Source organism: Bos taurus, chromosome 16, assembly GCF_002263795.3.
Source record: "Bos taurus isolate L1 Dominette 01449 registration number 42190680 breed Hereford chromosome 16, ARS-UCD2.0, whole genome shotgun sequence".
NCBI classification, from domain to species: domain Eukaryota; kingdom Metazoa; phylum Chordata; class Mammalia; order Artiodactyla; family Bovidae; genus Bos; species Bos taurus.
The window spans coordinates 55,435,650-55,456,794 of NC_037343.1; the positions used below are offsets into that span (position 1 = coordinate 55,435,650).

Below are 21,145 nucleotides of genomic sequence, written 5' to 3' on the forward strand. Positions count from 1 at the left end.
CAGTACTCTTGCCTGGAAAATCCCATGGACGGAGGAGCCTGGTGGGCTGCAGTCCATGGGGTCGCTAAGAGTCGGACACAACTGAACGACTTCACTTTCACTTGTCACTTTCATGCATTGGAGAAGGAAATGGCAACCCACTCCAGTGTTCTTGCCTGGAGAATCCCAAGGACGGCAGTGCCTGGTGGGCTGCCGTCTATGGGGTTGCACAGAGTCGGACACGACTGAAGTGACTTAGCAGGAGCAGCAGCAGCAGCAGCAGCAGATATTACGCAGAAACTGTGGACTTGGAGCTGAATGAACTAATTCAATGGTCGGTAAACTTTTTCTGTAAATGGTCTGATAGGAAATATTTTAGACTTTCTGAGACATACAGTCTCTTACCACTGTTCAAATTTGACACTGTAGAACAAAAGCAGCTATAGATGATATGTAACAAATGGGAATGGCTGTGTTCCAATACAGCTTTAATAATAGTTAAACCCCCCTGCACCAACTGATGATGTCCCCATTTGGGGGTGATAGAACAGGTTTCCATTTGTTGAAGGATATGTTACAGTTATTATTGAGCAGAAGTAATTAGTTATATAACAATAGGAAGAAGTGTGTTTGCTTCTATTGGGCAGTTACAGAGTGAATTACAGTAACACTGGCTTTTTTCTTTTTGACTGCCTAGTATTTGAAGCTCTTTGGTAATATGGATGGGCTTCCCTGGTGGTTCAGACGGTAAAGAATCTGCCTGCAATGCAGGAGACCCGGGTTCGATCTCTGGGTCAGGAAGATCCCCTGGAGAAGGGAATGGCAACCTACTCCAGTATTCTTGCCTGAAGAATCCTATGGACAGAGGAGCCTGGTGGGCTACAGTCCATGGGTTGCAAAGAGTTGAACATGACTGAATGACTAATGCTTGTAGTATACAGGGTTTCTGTCTTATATTAGAGAAGCTGACTATTCCAGATACCTGCTCTTCCAGCACCAGTCAGAGCCACTCTCCTGAAACATTTAGCAGGTGGTAGTGGAGAAAGCAATGGCACCCCACTCCAGTACTCTTGCCTGGAAAATCCCATGGACGGAGGAGCCTGGTAGGCTGTAGTCCATGGGGTCGCTTAGAGTTGGACATGACTGAGCGACTTCACTTTCACTTTTCACTTTCATGCATTGGAGAAGGAAATGGCAACCCACTCCAGTGTTCTTGCCTGGAGAATCTCAGGGACGGGGGAGCCTGGTGGGCTGCCGTGTATGGGGTTGCACAGAGTCAGACACGACTGAAGCGACTTAGCAGCAGCAGTAACAGCAGCAGTGGTGGCTGAGACTGTGAGGAACTCAGGGGAAGTTGCTGAAAGATCCACTCCCTGGAGCAGAGTGATAGACATGTCTTATGGTGATACAGTGTCTTGTATTAGTGGTATTGGGTGGTACAGGTTGTTGCAGATGCTGCTTTGTGTTAGGAGGAATGGTGCCTTTCCTGTGCCAGTCCTGAAATATTATTATGAACATCATTTAAGTTTAGGTAGCCTAAGGATCTGGTTCTCCAGTTCTTCAGTAGATTCTGTAAGTTATCCAACATCCATAAATTCTTTTTCTATTTGAATCAACCAGAGTTGATTTCTATTGTCTAGAACCAATAATTCAGATTTACGTTCCTTTTATATTTATCAAACAATCCTTTGACACAGTCATGAAGCTCTTTTTATAAATGATCATCAGCTAGCTTAAGTAATTTTCCCTTGGGTTTTTTATGTCCATTATGGTATTTTTTAGTTTATAAAAGATCTAGTCGGTTTTCTTAATCTGCTTTAAAAAATAATATCTTATGTCTCTTTCCTACCATGGTTCCTTCCTGTGTTTCTTTAAATAGTGCTGGATTTATGATAGCTAGAGTTTATGAATAGTACAACTCTGCTTCTCATCACTCCTTTTTTTTTTTCAAAATGTCAACATGATAACTACAATTTAACTTGAGAGGTACTATTTTAATCTGAGTACTTCAAAGATATTCTCATTACTTTACTACCAAAGTAGTACACACACAAACACACACACATACACACATAGAGAATCTGTCCTTTTAACCAAAGCTCTTCCAATACTTAAGACATTCAGCTCCCTTTTCTCTAATTCCTTTTGTGCTTAATTTCTAAACTGCATAAATCATTGGGTTATTTTGTACTTCCACAATATTATTTGTGTAATATGGCTTTTAAAAGCAATTATTTAATGTATTTATTGTTTGACTATATTGTGAGCTTTTGTACCCAAAGACCTACATAGAGGTTGCTCAGAAATTGTTGATTGACTTTTTCTGCCTTAAAACTAGGCAGTTCCTCTCAGTGAAGACTCTATTTAATATTCAAAATAGTAACAGGAAGGAGGACCTGAATGGGAAAAAAGAATGTTGTGACCTAGTTCTAAACATAAACTATTAGATCATCTAAATATCTAGGGATCTTCCTGTAGCAGGTTATTTGGCCCTTTGGAGCATGGAAATTTTCTCAAAGACCAGAGAAAAACTTCCAAATTCAGAGGGACTTTCCAGGCAGGGTGAAAGCGAGCAGGGAGATATGAGATAATCTAGTTAAAAAGCCATTTGATAGCTTAAAATGCCTCTGACAGCTATTTGAGCAACAATGGCTCTAGCATCTCTGATTTCAGGAAGTTCTGTTATTAATGCATGTATGAATGTTTAATCGAATTGTATGACCTCTCTCTTCTTTCCTTTTTAAAGAATGGGGACTCTTGTAGTCTACATGAGTAAGAATAGGGTTTTCTGGAGAACTCTTGAGCACTGTTTTCACTTCCCTTGTAAGCTGAATGATCATGCAATTTATCTCCCAGATTGAGATGAGATTTTTTTTAATTAAATTATTTATTATTTTTAGTTACACTGGATCTTCATTGCTGCACACGGGCTTTCTCTAGTTGCAGCAAGCAGGGGCTACTCTCCAGTTCCAGTGGACAGGATTCTCATTGCAGTGGCTTCTCTTGTTGTGGAGTACAGGCTGTAGGGCATGCAGGCTTCAGAAGTTGGGGCACACACAGGCTTTGTCCACAGTATGTGGGATCTTCCCGGACCAGGGTTGGAATCTACATTGGCAGGTGGATTCTTGTCCACTGACTACCAGGGAAGTCTAGATGTTGTTTTCTTTAGTAATGTAATCTTTTTTTTAGTAATCTTTTCTATTTGGAAAAACCTCATACTCACAGAGATTTAATTTACTGGATAAATCTTCCATAACCTCTCCATTTGATAAAATGCCCCAAGCTTGAGCCATTTATTTTTAAGTAGCATACTTGAGGCCTCACCTTGATATTAAGTGTTGCTTAATGCCACAGAAGTCATGCTGGGAAGTTTGGGAGTGGTGGTAAAAGGGAATGAGAGTCTTGTTTTCATGCCAATGGAGCATATGGAGTCTACTGTTCAGATGACCTTTTTTATATTTCCACAGTGTGATTGTAGGCATGCTGATTTTATTAGTTCAGGGACTGATTAAATTACTCATGGAACCTCTCCCCACTCTTCTTGTTCTTTTTTAAAAAATTAATTAATTTATTTAGTTGCATCGGGTCTTAGTTGCATCACACAGAATCTTCATTGCCTGGCTTAGTTGCCCTGTGGCATGTGGGATCTTAGTTCCCTAACCAGGGCTCAAACCCACAACCCCTGCAGTGGAAGTGAGCAGCCCTAACCACTAGACTGCTAGGGAAGTCCCACAACCCAGTTTAAAAATGGGCAAAAGATCTGACCAGACACCTCACCAAAGAAGATATACATATGATAAGCATATGTGAAGAGATGCTCAACATTATGTCACCAGGGCACCGCAAATTAAAACAACAGTGATTTCCTACTACATATCCATTGGAGTGGCTAAAATTCCAAATACTGTCAACACCAAATGCTGACAAGGATGAGGAACAATAGGAACTCTCATTTATTTCTGATGGGAATACAAACTAGTATAGCCCCTTTGGAAGACAGTCTAGCAGTTTGTTAAAAAGTAAACATAATCTTACCATCTAATTCAGAAACATTGCCCTAGGTACCCAGATATGTTGAAAATTCATGTCCACACAAAAACATATACACAAATGTTTATAGCAACTTTATTCATAACTGCTACTACTTGGAAGCAACCAAGATGTTCTTTGCTAGGTGAGTGGATAAACAAACTGTAGTACATCCATACAGTGGATTATTTTGCATTGATAAAAAGACATAAACTATCAAGTCACAAAAAGATATGAAAAACCTTAAATGTTGTTTCACATTGTTAAGTGAAAGAAGTCTGTATAAAAAGGCTGCATACTGTATAATGTCAACAATATGACATTCTTGAAAAGGCTAAACTGCGGAGACAGGAAAATGGTCAGTAGTTGTGTGTGATTTGAAGAGAGGGAAAAAAGGATTGAATAGGTGATGCAAGGGTATTTTATGGCACCAAAACTATTTTGTATGACACTACAGTGCTGGATACATGACATTGCATTTTTCAAAACAAACAAAAAAATCCTGTACAACACAAAGAATGAACCTTAGAGGAAACCATGGACTTTAATAGCATATCAATATCGGTTCATCAATTGTAACAATGTACTCCACTCATGCAAGAGGTTAAGAACAGGAGAAACGGTCAGGGGGTAGAGAAGGGTATTTGGGAACTCTGTATTTTCTGTGTAATTTTTCTGTGAGCTTATAACTGCTCTAAAAATGAAGTTTATTAATAAAAAACAGGTATTAATTTTTAACTAATAGTACAGCCTAAATCAATATTGTAGAAGAAAATACGTCATTGATTAGTGATGCTTCACCCTACCCATATTTTAATGGGGCTTCATTTTTTGTGTGGAGCGACATGCCGTTTTTTTCTCTTCATTAGCTCCTACTGGAACAAGAGGAGAACTATGTTAGCTTTTGATGGTGTCTCTCTGATGATTCTGGTTTGGATTAAATTCCTTTGATTCAGTAGTCTGCCAGTAAAAAAATAAATGGGGGTTTCTCAGTAAAAGGGAGCATATACACCTAATTTTGCTCCTTCCCGAAACTTCAGTAAAACTAGGTTTTAAAAAAATATAAGGCCATAAACTGACAAGCTAGAAAACAGGAGAATAAACAAAATTAATGACATTTTGTCTGCTATGAAGCAGACAGGTATAGATTGGTGGTTACTGAGAGGAGTCCAGTGAAAGTAGCTTACTAAACTAACAGGAGGAAAGCCAAGAACTGAACTGACTTGTGCTGCAGAAATGCTTAAAATGCCAGGAATTAGCAAGACTAGATATCTCTTTAAATGGAAATAAAAATAGGGGGAATTTTTTAAAAGGAATGTTAGTTGAAAGATAATAAAATACACAGCTAGATTTTATTTCTCAGTCCATGCTACTGATTGATTATCTACTCCCTGCCCCCAACAAAAGACTATAGACTTTTTCTGTGGAGAGGGTAAAACAGAGAGGTCTCCGGTCTGACTGTCATTAGTCACAGTTGAATGTTGAATACTGTACCAAGCATGGGAAAATGTGAGTGCATGCTGACTGCTGAATCCTAAGTCCTCTCACTAGTTTCTCAGGTGGCTCAGTGGTAAAGAACCTGCCTGCCAATACAGGAGACATAAGAGACACAGGTTTGATCCTTGGGTTGGGAAGATCCCTTAGAGGAGGAAATGGCAACCCACTCCAGTATTCTTGCCAGGAGAATCCCATGGTCAGAGGAGCCTGGTGGGCTACAGTCCATAAGGTTGCAAAGAATCAGGCATGACTGAGTGTCTGAGCAAGTACTCTTACGACAGTTGACTCCAAAATACCAGCAGTCAGGCCTAGACCTTCTAGGCAAGAAGTTGGAAGATCCTTCTCTGAGGATCACAGTGCATAAATAAAGCTAAAGATAATACTTCAGGGATTCCTCAATAAACAAAAAACAACTCAACCATATCATTTCACACTAAAACTTGAAATTGACATATGCTCAAAGCTTTCAATCAGCTTTCAGTGTCCGACATGAGCAAACAATCAATTTAATACCATAAAGTTGAAGAAATCATAAAACAGATAAAAATAAAAATGAATATTTAAAAAGGAAAAGAAAAAAAAAGTTGAGATAGCAACTAGGCAAGGAGAAAAAAAACTTAAAAGAGAAGATGTTATATTCATGAAACAAGATGCTACATAAAAACAATATTCAGACAGCAAAAATTATTCTTTGAAATGAAAGTCATGGTAGCATGAAAAACTCAACAGAAAGCTTGGAAGATCCAATTGAGGAGATCTTTCAGAAAGTAGAGCAAAAAGAGCAAGAGCAAGAGCTAGAAAATAAGAGAGAGGGAAAAAAAATCCAGAGAACAAGTCCAAGAGGTCTTACAACTGAATAATAGGAGTTCCTGACAGAAAGAAATAAGAAAACAATTGGAAAGGAATTAATAAGATAATTTACAAAAATTTCCTAGAACTGAAAGCCATGAGTTTTCAGATTGAAGAATCTTACTTGGGTATATATGATCAAGGATGGAAAAAAAAGACCCCCACCCAGACACATGACCATGGATTTTCACTGGGAAAAAGGTAGGATCCTACAAACTTCCAAAAAAGAGGAGAGAGGTTTCATACCAACACTCAAGAATCAGAATGTCTTTTGCTTTTTCAGAAGCAATATTAGAAGCAGAAAGCAACAGTGAAATGGCCTCACAATCATGAAGGAAAATTATTTCCGACCTAGAATCCTATACTCAGTATGCAAGTAGAAGGGGGAAAAGGCATTTTCAGACATGCAAGGTCTCAAAAAACTTATTTTCCATGTATATATCCTTTCTCATGAACTTAATGAAGGTTGTGTTTCAATCAGGACATCTTCATAGGACAGGAGTGAAGGATTCTCCAAGGTGTTTGCCAAGGGAGATCTTAGGACCATAGCTATGCAACAAATCCGAGCTGGAGTAGGTCAGAGGCTGGGGATAGAAATATTTAGGAAGATGAAACTGATAGTATACATTAATGAATTTAAGTACCTGACTGTTTGACTGAATTAGGGATTAGAATATTAACTAAACTTACATAGAAGTTATCAACTCTAGAGAAAGCAAAATATTTTGCAAAAATGGCCCTAGTTGATCACTGTTCTGAAAGCATATATAATCATAATAGAAACAGTATACATTTATCTAATCACTATATTGGGATGATGAGGAATGGGAACTTATCATGATTGTGTGTGTCTCTGTTTAATTGTGATGGAGTGAGGGAAGACTCTTGATAAAAGTGAAAGAGGAGAGTGAAAAAGCTGGCTTAAAACTCAACATTCAAAAAAACCTAAGATCATGGCATCAGATCCTATCACTTAATGGCAAATAGATTTGGAAACAATGGAAACAGTGACACACTTTATGTTTCTGGGCTCTAAAAATCACTGCAGATGGTGTCTGCAGCCATGATATTCGAAGACCACTTGCTTATTGGAAGAAAAGCTATGACCAACCTAGACAGCATATTAAAAAGCAGAGACATTACTTTACCAACAAAAGTCCACATAGTCAAAACTATGGTTTTTTCAGTAGTCATGTATGGATGTGAGAGTTGGACCATGAAGAAATCTAAGTGCTGAAGAATTGATGCTTTTGAACTGTGGTGTTGGAGAAGACTCTTGAGAGTCCCTTGGACTGCAAGAAGATCAAATCAGTCAATCCTAAAGGAAATCAGTTCTGAATATTCATTGGAAGGACTGATGTTGAAGCTGAAACTCCAATACTTTGGCCACCTGATGCAAAGAGCCAACTCATTAGAAAAGACCCTGATGCTGGGAAAGATTGAGGGCAGGAGGAGAAGGGGATGACAGAAGATGAGATGGTTGAATGGTATCACCGACTCGATGGACTTGAGTTTGAGCAAGCTCCAGGAGTTGATGATGGACAGGGAAGCCTGGCGTGCTGCAGTCCATGGGGTCTCACAGAGTCAGACACGACGAATGACTGAACTGAACTGAATGAAAACAACAGAGAATCCCTACAACAGAAAGAACATGGTATAGCAATAGTGAAAGTGAAATCCACTCAGTCATATTCGACTCTGAGACTCCATGGGCTGTAGCCCACCAGGCTCCTCTGATCCCAGCAAGAAAATTGGAGTGGGTAGCCTTTTCCTTCTCCAGGCGATCTTCCCAACCCAGGAATCAAACCCAGATCTCTTGCACTGCAGGTTGATTCTTTACTGTCTGAGCTACCAGCAATCCAAGTGTTTTATTTGCAGTGTGGAAGCTCATATGAAGAAAATCACAAAGAGTTGAGAGTTATTGTCTTTGGAAACAGAGAAATGATAGGTGGAAGGACTTAGGACTCTTCTCTGTTTTAAATATCCTGTAAAACTTACTGACGTTTATAAAAGAAAGACAAAAATTTAATTGATAATCATATTTCATAAAAATTATTTAGAACACTGCAATAGGAATTATTATTTTTTTAACCATGCCTTGAACATGGTGAATAGTCTCAATTGTATTCTTGTTTTGTTTTGCTTTTATCTGTAGATAATTTTATTGTTAAAGAGTCATACAGACAGTGCACAAAACAGATGTGCATTTTAATGAATTATGTTTATATATATGCCTGTGTTCAATTGTATTTTAAATTGAGTCTTTTATTTATTTATTTGGCTGTCCCGGGTCTTTGTTGCAGCATGCAGGATCTTTAGCTGTGGCCTGGGAACTCTTAGTTGCAGCATGTGGGATCTAGTTCCCTGACCAGGGATTGAACCTGGGGTCCCTGCAGTAGGAGGATGGAATCTTAGTGACTGGATCACCAGGGAAGACCCTGAACTGAATCTTTTAAAAATGTGTCAGAAGTTATTGTAGCAAGTCATTACTAGGCTGTGATATCCTTGTGACCAGGGATTATTTCTTACACATCTTTATAGTTCTTTCAGGACATAGTGTGGTATCACCTGCATTCTACTCGTATTAATGTGTAGGGTTTTGCATGTTTTAGCCTCATGAAGAAGTAAGTCAAATTCCGTCATATTCTTAGGTATTAACAATCCTGAATTGAATATTTAACTCTACAAATAGGATCTACTCTCTTCAGCACTGTGAATCTAAGCTCTGCCTCGCAATCAAGAAATCAACCAACAAAAAGTTTTCATCATGAGCAAGACAGATCACATAGTTCTTTATTAACTATATCACATTCTCTATGAAAAGAATCTGAGAGCTCGCCCAAGGTCACCCAGAGAAATAGGCAGTACCAGCTCTGCAAATCAAACCAATTGCTTAAGCCAAACTTCTGTGATAAACACACTTAAAGTAGGTGTGAGAGAAAAGTCAGAAGGGTTTATCCCACTTGAGATTAACAGGCAGTGTAGTTTGTCTTCAACTAAAGTGCTGATGGATAAAAGGCAAAATCTGGTGTGTAAATTCTGCTTTCACTATGTTGAAAGGGGATTAAAAATAGAAAGGAATTCTATTTAGGTTTAGACAGCGAAGGCTGAGATATAGAAAGGACTTTTGTAAAGGAGTGGGATTGAGATATTCTTTCCCTACCCAAAAGCCCCAGTTATGAAGCTGCCAGAATATGCCTCTTGCCTGCTTGCTTATATTTCTGGTATCTTGATTAATCACATGGCTGTCCTATATCAGCAATTTTTAATCTATAAATTTACAGCTCCAGAGAGTTAATGTGAGATTATCCAGACACTGTTCAAAGGGCCAGCTATCAAGGAAACAAAGGAGCCTCTTCATTGGGGGCATGTGAGTACTTTTCTAGTCCTTAGGCACTTGGTAATTTCACAAAGTAGATATGGTATATTTGTCAAGCAAATCTCTTTCAACAGATTCTCCTCCTCCCCATTTGTTCTTCTCAGTATAAATGGAGTTTACATTCTATACTTCCATTAGGGGGCAATTATTTTAAGTAGAATCATTTGCTACTATTTCCTGTATTAATGGTTGTCTCTTGTATGCAATCTTATCTTGGACATCTTAGGTTAAAAAAAAGAAAAAACCACAGAAGAGCATCCCCAGGACTTCAGAGACTATAAATATAATTCAGAAAGCTTTTGAAAAAATGGAGTTTAGGAAACGGTAAGTGTAAGAAAACTGAATTAATAATTACCACTTAAAAATCTACCATGCAGAAGATAACTATAAATGTGAAAGGATTTATCTATTAGCTTCTATAATTTTAAATTTATTTTCAGAGACATATTTTCCAGATAAAATAAAAGGAAGCATTCTGCATTTTTAGCACTAAATCCTGAAAGAGTCATTCAATAATAACACTTTGCACTTATTGTTCTATACTTTTAAAAATCTTTTTCTCATATATATTTTGAAATAGTATAGATATTATTATCATTTATAGATCAAAGAAATTGACATGTGAGAATTTAAGTGATATTCTCAAGAATGCACAATTACACCATGAAAGGCAGGACCAGGCTCTGAGTCTGTTGTTTTGTTGTTTATAATCAGTTAAAAACTGTATCTTTGATCTATTATGGGCATTTTCACTTTTATAGTTCAGTATATGAAGATAAGACAAAAAAATTTTAATGGGTTTGTTCCAGGTCATTCTGCAAGAGAAATGAACAGCTACGAAAAGTATACAAGTGCTGATTTGAAATCCTTTGCTCAAGTCACTTAACCACAACAAATGTAAGAGTGAAGGCCAAAGAGTTACGCAGACACATTGTCCATTACTGTTCTTAACATTTGTCCTTGATAAAAGTTTTCCATTCAAATCCATTTCTCCTTGGCAAATATTTGTCTTCTCTAGACATATTAAAAATATTAAAAACAAAAGGGAGAAAAGATTTCTCCTGAGAAAATAATGAAAAGGGAACAATCCATTGTGGTGGATAAAAATCAGAGGATTAAACTTTTTACAACCTAAATATAGGATTATGTTTGTCATATAGTTATAAAATTTTTAGCAAACATAAACTATTGTGTGATCAGGTAATTAATATTGTGTGATCAGGTAATCAGGTAATAGTATTACAGTGACATGTTGTTAGTCTGACTTTTAAAACTTAATTTAAATCAAAGAAACTACAATGTCAGCAGGAGCATCCATATCCTTACTGTGTTTGGAGTGCTCTTGGTTCTGAGAGGAAGGGAAGGCCGGAGGGGCCAGAGAAGGGAGGGGCAGCTCTTCCCTCAACTGTTGGTCATCAGGCTGCAGTGCCTCTCTCACCCACTGAATCACAGTGGGAGACTCACAGCATTCGCATTATTGTGACAGCCATGAACCCATTGCTCACAGCCCCCTTCTGTTTCATCCTTGGTCACCCTGACCTTTGGTTCTGAGTCGTGTTCTGGCCAAAGCACGATGACGAGTGTTTAGGGTTTAGTGTTTAGGAGTGTTTATGTTTGCATAAGGTGGGGGTTAGTGGGAAGGGACGGAATGAACTTTTTCTGCATTTTGTATTGTATGTTTTCTTTAACATGTAACCAATCAGAATCCTGTCAATATAGTCAGCCAATTGATCGACAAAAAAAAAAAAAAGACAAATGATTGCCTTAGTGTCCTCAAGTAATGTTAGAGAGTTAAAAAGATTAATAATTTGGATTCTGTAGGGGAACTGGTCATTATTTGGGTCACCTGCACTGCTTTCCTCTATCTAGAGAATTCCTCACTGTGTAAACCTTGGTGGTAAGCAAAGATGTCTCCCATAGTAGAAGATGTCAAATAATCTTTCTCTGCCTTCCTTGCAGCTAGGGTAAAGGCATATGACCCATGACCCAGGCTTTTCAATCAGATATCTCTGCTGTACTTTTGACTCAAACCTGAAGATACAAGCAACCATCTCTCTCTCTTAATCTACTGGCAGGAAAGATTACTGCAATCTACCATTTCCAGTGTAGAGGTAGCCAAATGGCAGACTGTGTGGTCTAGCCTGATGTCCCTGGCACTGGCTCGGGGGGTGCGGGGGGAACCCTCTTCTCACAGCTTGCATAGCTCTTACCCAGTCTTAGCATGGAAACCTCTGAATCTCTGGAAATCATTCGACCCCAGGAAAACCAGGATGGTTGGTTATTCTAGCCAGCTCCTTCATCAGATCAGTTCTGTGGGTGGTTTATCCCTACTGCTTGACTTCAAGCTTAGTTTTTCAAACATTCCTAGCAATTCTGTGAGGCACTCAATATCATTTTCAAAAATTATGGAAGTATAACCCAATATCCTGGGGAAGGCAATGGCACCCCACTCCAGTACTCTTGCCTGGAAAATCCCATGGATGGAGGAGCCTGGTAGGCTGCAGTCCATGGGGTCGCTGAGGGTCAGACACGACTGAGTGACTTCACTTTCACTTTTCACTTTCATGCATTGGAGAAGGAAATGGCAACCTACTCCAGTGTTCTTGCCTGGAGAATCCCAGGGATGGGGGAGCCTGGTGGGCTGCTGTCTATGGGGTCACACAGAGTCGGACACGACTGAAGTGACTTAGCAGCAGAAGCAACCCAATATCCTTTTAATCCACTATTGATCTGCTTAAATCCGTGAGAACTGGTTTCTAACTACTGCTACTGAGAACCTTGGCTAAAACAGACACTTTTGTGTATAGTTTGGAAACCTGCATTTCATGATGACCTATGAATCACACTGCTTTGATATAGCTTATATGGGCTTCCCTGGGTGGCCCAGGTGGTAAAGAATCTGCCTGTGAGGCAGGATACCCAGGCCTGATTCCTGGGTCAGGAAGATCCACTGGAGAAGGAAATGGCAACCCACTCCAGTATTCTTGCCTGGAAAGTCCCATGGACAGAGGAGCCTAGTGGGCTACAGTCCATGGGGTCGCAGAGTCCGACACGACTGAGGGACTAACAACACAACATAAGGTTATTACAGATGCTGTTTGATGTTAACATTTTGAAAGGTGCTATAAAAGCATCTGTATGATGGTTCTTACTGTATATTTGAAATCTTGAGATATTTCTGATGGTTGAAGACTATTGTGAACCATTTTTCCTTGGTGATGAGATAAACACTGACAGAAGTAAAGCTGCTGACAGAAAATATTTGAATTTCCCCACTCCATCTCATCCTATATCCCCCAATTTATGAAAGTGTAGTTCTCCAGATGAAGAATTTTTTAAGCCAGAAAAATAGAATAAAATGATGACCTAAAAAAATCTTTGCTGAATTAATCATTTCTGGAGCATGTATAAAAGTTCTTCATTGTTTTTCCTGAAAGTTAGACTCTTGAACACATGCAATTCTCATTCAGCTTCATCTTCTGGACATCCTCACACTCCTGCATTCTGATTTTTTTCGTTCTTTGGAGAGAAAACCTTGAGTGAAAATACTTCTGTTCATAAAGTAGTCATTAAAATGTTATTATAGTGCTTACTTTGGCAACATTTACACTAAAATTGGAATGATATAGAGAAGATTAGAATAGCCCCTGTGTAAGGAAGCAAATTTGTGAAGCATTCCACATTTTTTAGACTTATCACAGTGACCATTTCAATGACTATAATTACTATGATGTACAGCTGAAACGAATGATATTGTATATCAATTATGCTTTAATTATTAAAATATTGTTACATAAATAGTACATCTTTATTAAAGAAAAATAGAAAATATCAGAGGATAGAATAGGTATCCATAATTCTGTCACTGCTAACATTTTGGGCTTTTTTGGGGGTAAGCATTCATGTCTATAGTTATAAATTTAAAAAAATTTGAAGTCAAACTATACAATTTCAGAACCTACTTTATTATTAGCATTATGAATTTCTTCCCAGGTATATGCATATAGGTATAATTTTAAATGACTGCACACTTAATGGATAGAAATATCATCACATTCATTAATTAACTCTTGGACGTTTTCAGCTTTGTAAACAATACTATTAAAATTTTATATCTGGCCTTAAACATTCATGCTAAGTTGCTGCAGTCGTGTCTGACTCTGCAACCCTATGGACTGTATCCCTTCTGTTTATTTCCCCAAAATAAATATTAGAAATAAAATTCTACATCAGATGCTCGGCTCATTTTTGAGATTTTTCTTATATTTTGCTTCCCAGAAAAGTCATACCTTTTATGCTCCCTCTAGCCACCTGTGAGACTATACAGTTCTACCCTCAACAACCCTGAGCATTATTGTTTTTTTTTTAATTTTTATTAACTTGATAAAGACATTATCTCATTGTTATTGATTACTAGTGAGGCTAAATATTTTAATGTATTTTTTTGGCCTTGTTTTCCTTCTTTTTAAAATTATCTGCTCTTAAAAACATGATCTGAAAGGATACACGCACCCCAATGTTCACTGTGGCACTGTTTACAATAGCCAAGACATGGAAGCAGCCTAAATGTCCATCAACAGAGGAATGAATAAAGAAAATGTGGTACATATATACAATGGAATATTGCTCAGTCATTAAAATGTAAAATAATGCCATTTGCAGAAACATGGATGGACCTAGAGTTTGTCATGCTGAGTGAAGTAAGTCAGACAGAGAAGGAGAAATATTGTATGACATCACTTACCTGTGGAATCTAAAAAGAAATTATACAAATAAACTTACACAGACTCACAGACTTAGAGAACGGACTTAAGATTGCTGGGGGGAAGGTTGTAGGGAAGGATAGTTAAGGAGTTTGTATGGACATGTACACACTGCTATATTTAAAATGGGTAACCAGGAAGAACCTACTGTATAGCACAGGGAACTCTACTCAATATTATGTGACAGCCTGGATGGGAGGGGAATTTGGGGGAGAATAGATACATGTAAATGTATGGTTGAGGTCCTTTGCTGACCTCCTGAAACTATCCCAACATTGCTAATCAGTTATATTCCAATAAAAAATAAAAACTTTAAAAAAGTGTTTGCTCCTGTCAAGTTACCTGTTTTATTCAACATGAATGTATGAGATTAACTACTTCATTATGTCATGAAATGCAAAGAAGTAAACTCAGATTCTGAAAATTTATCACCCCCTCTAAGAAATGTCATGATTTGCTTTGTCACCATTATCTACCTATTTGATTTTTACAAATTATTTCCTCCCCGAATTAGGTTTCTGGTTGATTTTCACCCTTTTATTCCCTTTTCAAGAAGTCCTTAGATTTTTAAAATTTATTTTCTCTTATCCCATGAAGTACCATAATAATATTACACTATTTTAAATACAGGTGTTTAGGAGTTAATGCCTTGCAGAGGAGGAAGTCAAGTAGGTGGTACCAAAATGTAATTGATCTAATCCATTTTCTCTTTTTATTTTTATTGAAGCATTGTTGATTTACATTGTCATTAATTCCTGTTATACAACAAAGTGATTTGGTTGTGTACATATATATATATATATTCTTTTTAAAATATCCTTTTCCATTATGGTTTATCATAGGATATATTTTCAATTGGAGGACAATTGCCTTACGATGTTGTGTTAGCTTCTGCTGCACAACAATGTGAATCAGCTCTAAGGATACATATGTCCCCTCCCTCAAGCCTCCCTCCCACCCATCCCTCCATTTTCTCTTTAGGTTAAAAATATTGTTTCCCTTTCAAAAAGAAAGAACATCTTTTGTATCCTGTCTTCTGAGGGACATATAAACTATTAAGTAAAATATTTACAATGCTGGCCTTTGTCCCAGGTGGGAGTTGAGAGAGGTGTAATCAGTATCTTTGCAGCAGGATTTGCTGTCTGTTTCCCAACTACTTCACTGTTTTTTTGCTGACCCTCATGTCCACTGTTGCCTCAAAATCTATCATCACCCACTTCTAAAGCCTACCTGGTGGGCGTTGCTGGAGGCTGTTGATATCTGTCACATCAGAGAGAGGAGAGTGGGTGAGAAACTCTGCAGGGGATCTTGGTTGGCTTCTATTTAGTGCTATTTTTAACTCTCTGCAGTCAATGCTGATGGCTTTAGACATTTGCTTCATCCCAGTGCAGTCACTCACCGTTTCTTTGGCTCACACCTTAGTGCCTTCTCCCAAACTACACCCTGTGCTTCCAGTGACCATATGCTGTCTTCTACTGGAGAGTCCCAATTTCAAATATTCTGTCATATTGCCAAATCAGATACCCGACCATATGCTTCATTTTCTCTGGGGAAATATATTCACCTATCTATGCATCAGTTTCCTAAAAACTCTGCTCGTCAAGATTTCTTTTTTTCTCTTTCCTATTTAAAGTTATGGAAGTGTGATAACACATTTACAGAAGACTAGGAAAATACAGAACAAAGTTACATATACTTGGTTTTGCTAGACAGTTTATGGAAAATGTTATTAATCCAAAATGCGGCTCAGATGTCTTCTCCTATGGGAAGCATTCCTTCAGAGCCCTCCTTCCTTGGATGTCACTCATATGTGCTCTCAGAGTTCTCTATTCATCCTCTTCAGGGCACAACCCAAACCTCAGATTTCCCTTGCCCACTCACTGGAATCACTTTCCTTAGTATACTTAGGAAAATGAAGGGTAAGAAGAGGTTTGCGCCACGTCCATTATGGATTCACCCACCTGCACTCTGTTGCTCAGAAAGGCATTCTCTGTCCAGTCAGAAAACACTCTTCATTTTTCCGCTGCTAATGGTTTGTTTGAATTGTAGATTATAGTTCACAACCTCCTTTCCTCTCCTGATAGTCTATGGATCTGAGTATCTCCCAGCAACATGTTTCCCCACCTTGAATATTTCAGTCTAGAATCAGTTCAGTCACTCAGTCATGTTCGACTCTTTGCTACCCCATGGACTGCAGCACACCAGGCTTCACTGTCTATCACCAACTCCCAGAGCTTGCTCAAATTCACGTCCATCAAGTCGGTGGTGCCATCCAACCATCTCATCCTCTGTTGTCCCCTTCTCCTCTGACCTTCAATCTTTCCCAGCATCAGGGTCTTTTCAAATGAGTCAGTTCTTTGCATCAAGTGGCAAAAGTATGAGTTTCAGCTTCAGCATCAGTTCTTCCAATGAATATTCAGGACTGATTTCTTATAGGATGGACTGGTTGGATCTCCTTGCAGTCCAAGGGACTCTCAAGAGTCTTTTCCAACACCACAATTCAAAACCATCAACACTTTGACATCAGTTTTCTTTATAGTCCAACTCTCACATCCATACCTGACTACTGGAAAAACCATAGCTTCGACTAGATGGACCTGTGTCAGCAAAGTAATGTTTCTGCTTTTTAATATGCTGTCTAGGTTGGTCATAGCTTTTCTTCCAAGGAGCAAGTGTCTTTTAATTTCATGGCTTCAGTCACCATCTGCAGTGATTTTGGAGCTCCCCAAAATAAAGTCTGTCATTATTTCCATTGTTTCCCCATCTATTTCCCATGAAGTGATGGGACCAGATGCCATGATGGGACCAGTCTAGAATAATACCATGGAAAAGGCATGGCGGTTCCAGGTGTACTTTCTATTCTAAGTCCAGCTGCATAGTCTAGTATCTAGAAAGAGCCTTGTTATTCTGAGGATTTAGTAGACAATCATCAAATCAGGCACACAAACACACATTGATCTGCCAAGGACAAACGTCAGTTTCCAGAGTGGTACCAACAAGAAGGAAAAGAAACATTTTCATGATTTTCCTACATAACACAACTCTCACACACAATGAACTTAGAATTTAAATTATAATGCAGAACAGTCTTAGCTATTTTGTTCATCTTTTTTCCTCTCCTGCTTTTTAAAAAATTGAACTACAGTTGATTTACAATGTTTCAGGTGTACAACAGTGTTTTATATATATATGTGTGTATATATATACTTTTTAATATTCTTTTCCATTATAGGCTATTACAAGATTTGAATATAGTTCCCAGTGCTAGACAGTATATTCTTGTTATTTATCTATTGTGTATATAGTACTGTCTATGTGTTAATCTCATATTCCTAATTTATCTCTCCATCCCTTTCCTTTTCGTGACCATAAGTTTGTTTTCTATGTCTGTAAATCTGTTTCTGTTTTGCAAATAAGTTCATTTGTATTAATTTTTAGATTCCACATATACATAATATATTTGTTTTTCACTGACTTTTATTGCATTTAATATGTTAGTTTCTAGGTCCGTCTATGTTGCTGCAAATGGCAATATTTCATCATTTTTATGGCTGAATAGTATTCATATGCGTGCGTGAGTGCTTAGTTGCTTCAGTCGTGTCCAATTCTGTGCGACCCTATGGACTGTAGCCCTCCAGGCTTCTCAGTCCATGGGGATTCTCCGGGCAAGAATAGTGGAATGGGTTGCCATGCTCTCCTCCAGGGGGTCTTCCAGAACCAAGGATAGAACCCACCTCTCTTTTGTCTCCTACATTGGCAGGCAGGCTCTTTACCACCAGTCGCCTGGGAAGCACACAACAATGTACATAAATTTCAAAATAATTATGCTGAAAGCAAGAAGCCAGACAAAAAAAGAGTGTGTGATTATATTTTAAAAAAATTCTAGAAAATACAAGCAATACTTGTATTTTATGTATTTTATACTTGGAATTATGTATTTTACAAACATAATTTGTGAATTTCAAACATAATCCTATGTTGTTGTTGTTCAGTTGCTACGTCATGTCCAACTCTTTGGGACACCATGGACTGCAGCATGCCAGGCTCCCTTGTCCTTCACTATCTCCTGGAGTTTGCTCAGATGCATGTCCATTGAGTCGGTGATGCTATCCAACCATCTCATCCTCTGCCTGCCCTTCTCCTTTTATCTTCTATCTTTCCCAGTATCAGGTTTTTTCCCAAAAAGTCAGCTCTTCACATCAGATGGCTATCGTATTGGAGTTTCAGCTCCAGCATCAGTCCTTCCAATGAATATTCAGGGTGGATTTCCTTTAGGATTGACTGGTTTGATCTCCCTGCAGTCCAATGGACTCTTGAGAGTCTTTTGCAACATCACAGTCCAAAAGCATCAGTTCTTCAGAGCCCAACCTTCCTTAGGGTCCAAATCTCACATCCATATGTGACCACTGGAAAAACCATAGCTTTGACTATACAGACCTTTGTCAGCAAAGTGATGTCTCTGCTTTTTAATGTACTGTCTAGGTTTGTCATAGCTTTCCTTCCAAGTAGCAAGCATCTTTTAATTTCATGGCTGCTGTCACCATCCACAGTGATTTTGGAGCCCAACAAAATAAAATCTGTCACTGCTTCTACTTTTACCCTTCTATTTGCCATGAAGTGATGGGATCGGATGCCATGATTTTAGTTTTTTGAATGTTGAGTTTTAAGCCAGTCTTTTCACTCTCCTCTTTTACCCCTCAAGAGGTTCTTTAGTTCCTCTTCAATTTCTGCCTCTGGAGTGGTATCCTTTGCATATCTCAGGTTGTTAATATTTCTCCTGGAAATACTGATTCCAGCTTGTGATTTATCCAGCCTGGCATTTTGCATGATGTCCTCTGCGTATAAGTTAAATAAACAGGGTGACAATATACAGCCTTGATGTACTCCTTTCCCAATTTTGAACCAGTCAGTTGTTCTATTGTTGCTTCTTTTCCTGCATTCAAGTTTCTCAGGAGACAGGGAAGATGGTCTGTTATTACCATCTTTTTAAGAATCTATTTCACTGTGATGCACACAATAAAAGGCTTTAGCAACATAGTGAATAAAGCAGAAGTAGATGTTTTTCTGGAATTCCCTTGGTTTCTCTATGATCCAGCAAATGTTAGCAATTTGATTTCTGTTTCCTCTGCCTTTTCTAAACCCAGCTTGTTCATCTGGAAGTTATTGGTTCATGTACTGCTGAAGCCTAACTTGATGGATTTTGAGCATAACTTTTACTAGCATGAGAAACAAGCGCAATTGCCTGGTAGGTTGAACATTATTTGGCACTGCCCTTCTTTGGGATTGGAATGAAAACTGACCTTTACCAGTCCTGTGGCCACTGCTGAGTTTTCCAAATTTACTGACATATTGAGTCAGAAAGTAAATTAGAGGTTGCCTAGGACAGAAAGCTGGAGAAGGCAATGGCAACCCACTCCAGTACTCTTGCCTGGAAAATCCCATGGGCGGAGGAGCCTGGTAGGCTGCAGTCCATGGGGTCGAGAAGAGTCCGACACGACTGAGCGACTTCACTTTCACTTTTCACTTTCATGCATTGGAGAAGGAAATGGCACCCCACTCCAGTGTTCTTGCCTGGAGAATCCCAGGGACGGGGGAGCCTGGTGGGCTGCCGTCTATGGGGTCGCACAGAGTTGGACACGACTGAAGCGACTTAGCAGCAGCAGGTCAGAAGCAGACAGGAAGAGATAAGAGGGAGGGATTAAAAAGAGGCATGAGAAAACTTGGGGTGATGGATATTCATTATTTTGATCATGGTAATATTTTCACAAATAATTTCATAAATACATATGTCAAGAGGTATCAAATTGTACACTTAAATATGTACAATTCATTCTGTGTCATTTCAATCTCAAAAAAGCTATTAAATTTTGGAGGAAAAAGAGTGAAAGGAGGCTGTCTCCATGCCCTAACAATGGCCTAAACGTCTTTTTTACCCCATAATTGAAGAGCAAGGCATGGGGCTTTCAATTCAGGTGGCCAGGCTTGGACCAGGTACCTGGTCAAGGCTTCTGATGATGCCCTGGATCTCTTTAGAGGAACTGTTTTTTGGGGGCCAGCTGAGATTCTTCACTGTGACTTTAAGTGGTGCTGCCTCTTACTCCTTACTAACCTCTCATTTGCTACTTTAAAGCAAAGATAAGAATGGATGGGTTGAGACTTCTGGTTCTCTGCAGATGAGAAAAAGATGATTAATTGATTACACTAAATAGAGTCTGTGTTCTTTAAAACTGAAAATTTTTTTTGCTTTTTATTGAAATTTATTTTTGGTTGGAGGATAATTTGGTTGGAGGATAATTTGGTGTTGTGTTGGTTTCTGCCATACTACAACATGAGTTGGCCGTAAGTATAAATATGTCCCCTTCCTCTTGAACCTCCTTCCCACCCCGCACCCCATCCTACCCCTCTAGGTTGTCAGGGAGCACCAGGTTGAGCTCCCTGTGTTCTACAACAACTTCCCATCAGCTATCTATTTTATATATGGTAGGGTACACGTTTCAATGCTACTCTCTCAATTCGTCCCACCCTCTTCTTCCCCCTCTGTATTCACAAGTCTGTTCTTTAAGTCTACATCTCTATTCCTGCCCTGCAAAAAGGCTAATTAGTACCATTTTTCTAGATTCTATATATGTGTTAATACACAGTACTTGTT

The 21,145-nt window shown here is 38.6% G+C and overlaps 1 long non-coding RNA gene and 1 other non-coding gene across 4 annotated transcripts in view; both read left to right on the forward strand.

Annotated features, from left to right (window-relative positions):
• The window catches only part of LOC112441850 (uncharacterized), a 74,094-nt gene that overhangs the window by 43,043 nt on the left and 9,906 nt on the right, over window positions 1-21,145 (forward strand). For 2 of the 3 annotated variants that reach the window (XR_009490880.1, XR_003029770.2), the window contains exons 3-5: window positions 9,639-9,724; window positions 9,960-10,057; window positions 10,543-11,470. This is a non-coding gene — a long non-coding RNA (uncharacterized lncRNA). Of the gene's footprint in view, window positions 1-9,638; window positions 9,725-9,959; window positions 10,058-10,542; window positions 11,471-21,145 lie in introns of those variants that run through there. The other variant, XR_009490879.1, reaches the window with a different exon arrangement.
• Window positions 13,319-13,420, forward strand: LOC112441937 (U6 spliceosomal RNA). The gene has a single exon (XR_003029891.1). It is a non-coding gene; the product is annotated as a U6 spliceosomal RNA (small nuclear RNA).